The following is an 11,050-nucleotide window of genomic DNA, read 5'->3' on the forward strand; positions in this document are numbered from 1 at the left end:
TTAGGTCATGGTTGTGAACCGCGTACATCGGTCTTGTGTGGTAACTATTGGGAGGTTTGGAGACCTGAGTGGATCCTTGTTGCTTGGTATGTTAGGTTTTGGATGTGATATTGGGTATAGACTAGTTGTCTCTATGTCTTGTTATTCTGGACTATTGCACTAAGGTGGCAATGTTGGCTATGCTGGGAATGCCGCAGATTGAGTGGCAAGGTTCGACGAATTATGTTCTTAGTAGGGTAGTTTTATATTTCGAAGACCCAGCAGATGGCTAGGAAGGATTGTCTTTCTTATTTGGGCATTCGTGATGGATGTCAGTGTAGAGACTCCTACCATTGATTCAGTTCCGGTGGTGAGAGACTTTTCGGATGTGTTTCTTGTAGCCGGGCAGGTCGCCGGACAAGATTGTTTATTTAGGTATTGATTTGGTGCCGAGCATCGTATCGTATGGTACCAACAGAGTTAAAGGAGTTGAAGGAGTAGCTTCAGGGTTTCCTTGATAAGGGGTTCGTTGGCAGGCCAATGTGGATGTGTGTTCTAACTTGAGTCGGCTTGGTTGACTCCGAGTTGTATTGTTGATGGATGTGTTTATTCGATTGTTGTTGAGATTATTAGTGACCTGGAGAGATCTATAAGTTACCTTTACGTGTTGCGAGGTGTTGGAATTTGTTGGTTATAGGCACATGTGGTGCAGTTTTATTGGGGTCTCTCAGTGGAATTCGAGCTGGAAGAGTATTGGGTATTGCTCGACGGAGGGCGTATCGGTTGTGTCCTTTAGGGTTTGTATGGCGTTATGTCATTGCATCACCATGGGTATGATGATTTGCTTTGGTTCCAGACATCAAATTGTGCGTGGTTGTCTATTTTGAGCGTAATGACTTGAGGTGTTTCGTGTGGACTGGTGTTTGGATAGGGTCACGTATTGCAGTGAAGTTATATGGAGGTATGACCCTTCGGGTTAGATTCGTGTGTTTTGTTTCTATGATGTGTGATGGGTTCTCAGCATTGTGTGTGGTGGTACTGGTGAGCTTGCGGTACAACTCTCTCATTTGAGTCATTTTTCATGATTTGAGTACGTTCGGATTGTTGCTTATTGGTGCGCGGGTTGCAAGAGTTGTGGCTTTAGATTGTATTGATGTGTCATGTCACTAGAGTAGGTGTGTTGAATTAGATGAGATCGTCGGGATCTAAAATGAATACAAACGGAATCGGTTTCGGCATGTTGGAAGGATAATATTGATGTTCGGCTCAGAAATTTGCTAGGGTCCTTACCGAAGGATGAGTGGCTTCATGAATGGTTGATATGAGGAATGGTTATTGACTTTCTACGTGTTTCATTTATCATTGGCAGTATATGAATGTGTGGGAATAAGGCTTTAGTTGATAAGAGGTTTACTATCGGTATTCGGTTGTTGTGTGCAGCTGCTGTGATTAGAAGTCATCGCTACAAGTATTTGAGTTATGTGGTATATCATGTAATTGCACCTGAGGTTGCAGGTATGGGTTATTACAGTTTATTTGGGCTTATTCAGAGTATAGATGTGAGATTCTAATCTTATGGATGATTTCAGAAGTGGAAATGTGGTTCTAAGATTTATGGGCTAGGTTGGATTGTGAAATTTCAGTTACGTTATGTTATCGGACCTATATGAGATAGAATGATGTGGGATCACCCCTGGGTATGTGCGTGGTAAGGTTATTCAGCGATTGGTTGGCTTTTGGATCGGCTCTGGGCACATTCGAGGACGAACGTATGTTTAAGTGGGGGAGGATGTAACGACCCGATCAGTCGTTTTGAGATTTTGAACTTCGATCGCTAGTTCTCGGGCATGACTAGCCCCGTGTGACGTATTATGACTTATGTAAATCGTCGGTTTTGGTTTTCAGGGTAATCAGAATGAATTTGAAAGAACAGTTCTCAGTTTGAAGCTTAAAAATTTGGAAGGTTTGACCAAGATTTGACTTGTTAGTAGATGACCTTGGATTGGAATTTTTATGATTTGGTTAGCTCCGTTAGGTGATTTGGGACTTAGGAGCGTGATCAGAATGTATTTTGGAGGTCCGTGGAAGGTTTAGGCTTGAATTGACGAAATTGGAATTTTGGCGTTTCCGGTTGATAGGTGAGATTTTGATATAAGGGTCAGAATGGAATTCCGGAAGTTGGAGTAGGTCCGTTGTGTCAATTTTTACGTGTGTGCAAAATTTCAGGTCATTCAGACGAGGTTTGGTAGACTTTTTGATCGAAAGCGGAATTTGTAAGTTCTTGGAATTCTTAGGCTTGAATCCGCTGTAGTTTTGGTGTTTTGATGTTGTTTTGAGCGTTCCGAAGGTTGGAACAGGTTTGAACGATGTTATGGGATATGTTGGCATGTTTGGTTGAGGTCCCGAGGGCCTCGGGTGAGTTTCAGATGGTTAAACGGATCAATTTTGGACTTTGGACTTGGCAGTTTTTGCTGGTTTTTGTTGCAGACGATTTGTTCTTCGCGTTCATGAAGGGTATTCTCTGAAGCAGCAAATTTTGTCTTCGCGTTCGTGTTTTGTGTGTTGCATTTGCGATGTTGTGATGCTGTGATTCTCCGCGTTCGCGAGGCTTATGTCGCGTTCGCATAGAGGAAGAGGAGTAGTTGGCTCCCCAAGGCAATTGTTCTACGCGTTCGCATAGTAGAGGTCACGTTCGCGAAGTGTTGAGTCAGGTGTGCATCGCGTTAACGAGAGGGTTCTCACGTTCGCGTAAAAGGAATTCCGGTCAGTGAAGCGGTGTGCTTCGCGAATGCGAGGGATATGTCACATTCGCGATGAAGAAATATCTGGGCAGACTGTTTATATTTTAAAATCGAGGGTTTAAGTCCAATATCATAAAAGTTATTGGAGAGCTCGGGAGAATGTGAAATTTGAGGGGATTTTCAGTGGATCTATTAGGGTAAGTATTCTTCACTCATATTTTGGTTTAATTCCATGATTTAGTCTTGAAATTCATCATCTAATTTGAGAAATTAGAGTGAAAATTGGGGAAAATGGAAGAAAGGTTTGAGAATTCTTTTAGGATTTGAATGGGCAATTGAGGTCGGATTTTGATGAATTTGATATAGGTAGACTCGTGGGTAGATGAGGATTCTACTGATATAATTTTTATTGGATTTCAAGACGTGGGGCCGGGGGCCGGGTTTGAGCAATTTTGGGATTTTTGATGTAAAATAGATATTTTCGAGTGGGCTTTGTTCTCTTTGCATATTTTAATGGCTATGTACTGATTTTGGTTAGATTTGGAGCATCCAGAGGTCGATTAGAGGGGGTAAAGGCATCGCGGGCTAGAGTTTGGACCGGATCGAGGTGAGTAATGATTGTAAATGTTGTCCTGAGGGTATGAAACCCCAGATTGCACATCGTTGTCCTATATTGAGGTGATGCACACGCTAGATGACGAGCGTGGGGTCGTGTACCATTAAGGATTGTGATTTAGTCCATCCCGAATGACTGTTTTACCGTGTATTTGATTGAAAACTATTTGCTATCATCATGTTTTGGGCTGAATTCCATTTTTTGGCCTTGTGCCAACTATTTGAATCCTTAGGGGATTTTTACTAATATTTCCTCATTGTTTTGAGTTTATACTTGTACTCAGTAATGCTATATTCTACTGTTTTTATAACTCAGCCATGTTTACTCTGCTTTAACACTTAAAATGATATTTTAAATGATATTTTGGGCTGAGCATCATATTTTACTATTGCCCGAGTGGCTTGTGAGATTTTGACTGAGTAAGGCCAGGGCCTATGTTGTGAGGAAACACTAATTATAATTATGAGGCCGAGGGCCTGAAATTTGTACGCCACGAAGTGGCTAATTGATATGAGGCCGAGAACCTATGTGATTATGCCACGAGATGGCTTGATATTGCGCTTGGGCCGTAAGAGGCCCCTCTAGCAGTCTGTACACCCCCAGTGAGTGCGGGTACCCATTATAATATGAGATATAGCCCGAGGGGCTGGTATTGTTCCATGTGTTGCCCGATGGACTGATTCTATTGGTATTGTGCCTGCGGGGCGGTTATTTATGTGTTTATCTTTTCTAGCTGCCTGTCATTTACTTGCTTAACTGCTAAAAAGGCATTTGTAAAGAAGATTAAACTGAATTAAAGTGACTTTTCATATCTTCATTGTTTCATTGTTTTTACTGGCTTTTACTGCTTCTTTATAGCCTGATGATGTGACTTTACGTGATTTCTTATTGCTCGGTCCGCATTTATTACTATTACTCACTGAGTTGGAGTACTCACTTTACTCACTGCACCCCGTGTGCAAATTCAGGCGCTTCAGGTCCTGCTTGCGAGAGTTGGCAACTTTCAGCAGACTTTGGAGATTCACTAGGTAGCTGCTCAGTGTTCGCAGCCTAGTGCTTCTCCCTCTATCTTATTTTCTCCTATTTTAGTTATGTAATAGTTGGTGTATACTCTTTCAGACTTGTAGATTTTATCATACATGCTCATGACTGGTGATACCCCGATGCCGGGCTATGTATATTCCGCAAACTGTATGGTTCATCTTATTTTGGGATTATTATTATGATTAAGACTTAATTTGTATTATTTAATTGCTTAAAAATGAATTGGGAGTGTGTTGGCTGGCCTTGTCTTCAGGAGAGGCTCCATCACGATCGGGTCTGGGTTTAGGGTCGTGATAGCGAGATTTTTCTCTCTTTTGCGAAGTGTGGATGGGGGATGAGGAGTTCACCTTTGTGAACTATTCGATCGCATTTGCGATGGGAACCTAGACAGGGGGTTACCGCATTTACGACAATTCTGTCGCTTTTGCGAAGGTGCCTGTGTTCGCATATGCGAATTTTATGTCGCTTTTGCGACATCTTCAGAGTTGTTCAAGGGCCTCTTTTGCGATGACTTCTCCGCGTTTGTGGTAGGTCGCATTTGCGAATCCCAGGTAAAAGATGTGACATCTGCAGCTTGTTTATAGTTGGATATTTTGGGACTTAGCTTCATTTATCACATATTTTGAGCCCTAGACTCAGTGGGAGGCGATTTTGAGGAGATATTTTTATACAAAGTCATTGAGTAAGTGATTTTAACTCAATTTAGATTATATAACATGATTATTTATGAGATTTAAAATCTAAATCATGAGATTTGAAGAGATAATTTTGGGTGAAGATATACCCTTTGACTCGGATTTTGATTGGACGAGCTCGGAGTTGACTTTTGGGAAATTATGTAAAGATATTAACTTTATTAATTGAAATTGGTTTCTCTTGCATTGTTTGATGTTATTAAGTCGATTTTGGTTAGATTTGAGCCGAACGGAGGTGACTTTTAGAGGAACAATATTTTTAGAGTATTGATTAAGAGATTTTGAGATAAGTACTTTGCCTAACTTTGTGTGGACAAAACTTTCCCATAGGATTTGGTCTAATTGCACCATTTGTACTGCGTGAACGACGTGTACATAAGGTGACAAGTGTGTATACGGGCATATATGTGTTGGCTATGACCAGATTTGACTCGAGGTTGATTTTATCGCTTTTTCTTGATTGAGAAGTCTTTGTTTTACATGATTTCACTTTAGTTGTTTACTTTAATTTTATATCCCATGCTAGAGATCATGTTCTAGGATTTTAATTCTTATTTGGCCAAATTGGGCGTTTGCAAGATTCTTGCTAATTTGAGATGGCTTTCATGCTTATATGTTGAATACCGACCCACATTTTCTTATTGAATTGTCCTTGTGCATTGGGTTGGCAGATTTGTGAGTTTATGTGTTGATGACAGTTATTGGCATGTTGTGTTGTTATGATTTTGGCACATGTGGATTTGTTGAGCAGATTGTCAGGGTGTTTGCACGAGGTTTATGCCGTGCTATTGTTATTATTGATATTGCACATGCGATAAGACAAGGCGGGCTCCATATATATATATGTTAGTTTTGTGCATTTGGTGAGACAAGGTGGGATAATTATTTATGCGCGTGTGACGAGATAAGACAGATATTTGCTTTACTATTATGCAAGCGGCAAGACAACATGGGTATGTGGGGATAACATGTGATGGCCTGAGGGCGTTTTATTGATGAGGTTTGTGTGGTGGTGTGACTTCTTGTGCGTGTCATGCATTTCTACCTATTTTGTTGTGTAGTTCCCAATGTGCTAATCTATGTCTCTGTCATTTACTTGCTGATTTGGTTGCCAAGGTAAATTCACCTACGTGGCGTGTTATCTCATATTCTATTGAATTGTTGGTGATATGACGGAATGAAATAAAACATAAGTTGTTATCATGCATTACTTTATTTGATTATCGATAAATTTCTCTTGAGCATGTTATGGCTAACTGGCACGGGTTGTGATATAAATTGTGGCATAAGGTCTTTGCCGTGCGATTATGAAATACATTGTAGCATAAGATCTCTGTCGTGCGATTGTGGTATACATTGTGGCACGAGGTCTTTGCCGTGCGGGTGTGGTATATAGTATGGCACGAGGTCTTTGCCGTGGTTGTGATATACATTATAGGATGAAGTCTTTGCCATGCGAGTGTGACCTATATTATGGCATGATAACTTTGTTGTGCCAAGGGTGATTGATAAAATGGGCATGAAGTGCCGTTTGTGTGATTCTATTTGATGATTTATTGTCGGAATGGGACCTTATTTGTTCTAATCGGTTATCGCTTATATGATGAGATTTTAGTTTTTATTCCTTTCGGTTATTATCCTTTCGCTAGTTCATGATATTTTCCACAAGTTATATGATTTATGAGTATCTTGACTTGAACCTCGTCACTACTCCATAGAGATTAGTCTTTATACTTACTGGGTATCGATTGTAGTGTACTCATACTATGCTTCTGCATATTTATATGCAGATCCAGGTACCTTGAAGCGAGCCCAGCGATAGCAAGCTGATTATCAGAGTTGTTGTGGAGACTTCAAGGTATACCTACATGTCCGCTCGTAGGCCTCAGAGTCACCTTCTATTGTTCTTTGCTAGTGTTTACTTTATTTCCATATAGGATTGTATTTAGTGATTTTTAGTGTACTCTCAGTAGAGCTTATGATTCTGTACTATTAGTTTTGGGGAGTGTATAACTATTATTCAGTTTCAACTATGTTGTGTCAGGTATCAGTTTTATAACTAATAGTTAAGTTGGTTATCTCTGCTATATCTCATCATGTGTTAGGCTTACCTAGTCTTATATACTATGTGCCATCACAATCCTAAAGGTAGGATTTTGGGGCCGTGACAAGGATACTGATATTTAACTTTTGGATCCTTAGGCCATGAAATGGTGTACTTAGGCCATGAAGATGGTGCCTTCAGACTATGACGTTTTAGGATAATGATATACATTTTTGGGTCCTTAGGCCATTGGATAGTGTCCTTAGGTTGTGAAGATGGTGCCTTCAGGCCATGACGCTTTTGGATAGTGTAGCGATCCTTCAGCCCATGAGATGTAATGATAGAGCGATATTTAACTACTTAACAAGAAAAAGGGCAACGCTTAGCCCTATGCAGATAATGAAGGCAATGCTTAGCCTTATGAGAGGATAGAGGCAGAGCTTAGCCTCATGTAGACGGGAGGGCGATACTTGGTCTTATGCAGGGGGGGAGGTAGAGCTTAGCCTCGTGCAAGTATGAGGGCAGTGCCTAGACCTATGAAAATAATGAGGGAAATGCTTTGCCCTATGCAGATAAAGGCAATGGTTAGTCTTATGCAATGATGGAGGAAGAGCTTAACCTCATGCAAGTAGGAGGGCTGTACTTAGTCTGATGCAAATAGTGAGGGCAATGCTTAGCCTTATGTAAGTATGGAGGAAGAGCTTAGCCTCATGCAAGTAGGAGGGTGGTGCTTAGCCCGATGCAAATAGTGATATCAATGTTTAGCCTTATGCAGATGTGGAGGCGGAGCTTAGCCTCATGGAAGCAAGAGGGCGGTGCTCAGCCCTATGCAAATAGTGAGACAAATGTTTAGCCCTATGCATATGAGGCAATTTTTAGCATATGCAGATGAGGTGCAATTATTGGGAAGAGATCGAATCACTACATGAATCTGTTGCTTGTTGACGACCAATTTTGACCCTCCCTTTTATAATTACCTTATTTTTATTGAATGATTTGCGAAAAATGTGTTAAAAATATTTTCCAATCAATAATACTTATTTTTATACAAATAGGTAATAATAATGTTAAATTAATAATTAGATATTAAATATTTATAAGAAATATATTACCTTTGCTATTTTAAAATAATTAAAATAACCTCTATATTTTGAAATATAACTTTTAGAATTAATTTAAACAAATTAACCTTTGGGTTTTAATTGACTCGTTTATTATTTGAATTAATCCAAAAATAGTTTTCCATTTTAGAAAATAAAGTGTCTAATAAATAATTTGCTAATTACAGTAATTAGTGGCGTATTTGATGATTATATTTTCTATCAGATTTATTAGAATTAATTAAGTTTAATTTAAATTAATTTTAAAGGGTTAAAGACTAAATGACTATAATTGCAATTGAACAATTAAATACAAATTGGCTATTTCTTGAATTAAAACCAGCCCAACAATTGGCCCAATTCTCCCACCTGACACAGTCCAAACAACCTGACCCAATTTATGTTGGCAATCCATGAACTCCCCTCTAAGCCAACAAAATCATGCCACGTAGCCCATTCCCACACTCACAAAACAAGCACAATACATCTGGATCGTTGATATAATTCATCAACAGTCTACAATTATTCTTCGCTCTCTCCTTATTTTAAAACCCCTACCAGATTTTATCTCAACCGTTGGATTACAAGAATCCAACAGCCAATGTTTTTTCCTCATTAAACTTTTTTGCTAATTTTAATTCTGCAAATAATTGGAGCCATTGATCAAAAGATCCATCGGCTCCCGTTCCATCTCTCACCCTTAATCCTAGAGACCGACCCCAATATACCCACTAATCCTAATTCATTTTTGCCGTTACCAGCCACCCCCTTCCCCTTTTGCTCCCTATTCTTTCCTCTGCCCTAACCCCATCAATCTCAAAACCTTGTATAAATTTGTGCAAAGTCATCTCAATTGAAATCTAAAATGCGTATATATCCCTAATCCGTGAATCATACTGTTTCTTTTTCATTTCCGCTGATAGAATTCAAAAAAGCCCAAATCAAACCCTAGACCCAGAATGTGTTACTGAAGAATTACATGTTTCTTTCTTCCCGTTTTCAAATCCATGGCATGCATGGTCGTTTTTCTTCAGCACCATTATCATTATTTGTGTCCAGAGGTCAAATGCAATGACCTCTGGACATTGGGGTTTGTCCGATGGGCTCTCACCTTCAACGGCCATTCCTCATGCCCAGGTAAAATTCTTCAATGATTTTCCCTCCATCCTTTTTGATTTTCACTCGCTTTGCCTTCATGATCAGATAATCGTCATCTTCTACTCACCATTTCAAAACTATTAACCCTAGTCATTCAATGCCACTATAAGTAGAGCCTTCAATGCTCTCACCTAACAAAAGAACCTAACACGAACATACATTGACAAACACAATTGAAAGCTTAGGTTTTTAGCTGAGTTATCAGTTTTCTTTCTCTTTTTTTGACTCCGAGTGGGGTGGATGAAGTGGAGGTTAGCATCGGGGGTCCTGTGTGACAAGAAAATGCCACCAATACTAAAAGGTAAGTTTTATAAAACAGTGGTTAGGTCTGCCATGTTGTACGGGACCGAGTGTTGGCCGGTTAAGAACTCACATATCCAGAAGATGAAAGTAACACAAATGAGGATGTTGAGGTGGATGTGAGGGCATACTAAGATGGATAAGATTAGGAATGAAGTTATTCGGGAGAAGGTGGGCGTAGCCCCTGTGGAGGACAAGATGATGGAAGCAAGACTCATATGGTTCGGGCACATTTAGAGGAGGAACACTGATGCACCGGTGAGGATATGTGAGCGACTAGCTGTGGTGGGCATGAGGAGAGGTATAGGATGGCCCAAGAAGTATTGGGGAGAGGTGATCAGGCAGGACATGACACGACTTAGGATTACTGAGGACATGGCCCTTGACAGGGAATTGTGGAGGTCGAGCATTAAGGCTGTAGGTTAGGAGGTAGTTGTGAATATTTCTTCGCCGCATCAGAGTGAGACTTGCCAGTTAGGATTTAGTCTTAGGATGTTAGTGGTTTCTACTGATGCCGGTCTTTACCTACTAGTTATTGTTTTACTTTCCATCTATTTCGTGTTTTTTTATATTACTGTTATTTTATTATGATTCTATTGATAATACTAATATATTGTCTCTTATCGTCTTCTTGAGCTGAGGGTCTCCTAAAAATAGCCTCTATACCCCTCAGGGTAGAGGTAAGATCTGCGTACATACTACCCTCCCTAGACCCCACTAGTGGGATTACACTGGACTGTTGTTGTTGTTTTTTGGCTCCGAGTTCATTTACTGTTTGAAGTTTAAGTTTTTGTTTCCCAAATGGCAAAACAAAAACCTTGTTTGGTTTGCTGCTCAAAGGAAGGTCAGTATATACTAACCCTGCCCTCTTTAATTGTTTAATTTGAAATCATGCTTGCCATGTTATTTCTGCTACTTATATTTGTCTATGGTATATGCTATTGGTTTATTGTTGTTAATCGTGCCTTGAAGTTGTATGTTATCTTCACTATATGAACCAAATGTTTCTCTTGTAATCTGAAACTATTAATGCTAATCGACTATCTTTGTGAACTTGATGAATGTTTCTCTAAGTTGAATGATCTAAGTAATGGATTTCTGTAGTTAATTAATAGACCTTAATGATTCTCTATACATATTCTGATCTTAACCTTTTTGATGTATTACTAAGCTCTTTATGCCTGTTTCACCTATCTCATATTGATTAAAACTACTACTTGTTGATCTATGTCATGAACTTGAATTATTTATTTTTTTGACAAAGCTAGGACTATGCTAATTGTGAACACTTAAAGGTCCAATACAAGCCTATCATTGTAGTTAAATGGATCAGCTTCGTTGTTTGAGTTTCCTGCTCTCTTTAAATGTGTTCT

This window comes from Nicotiana tabacum, chromosome 10 (assembly GCF_000715075.1).
Source record: "Nicotiana tabacum cultivar K326 chromosome 10, ASM71507v2, whole genome shotgun sequence".
In the NCBI taxonomy this organism is placed as follows: domain Eukaryota; kingdom Viridiplantae; phylum Streptophyta; class Magnoliopsida; order Solanales; family Solanaceae; genus Nicotiana; species Nicotiana tabacum.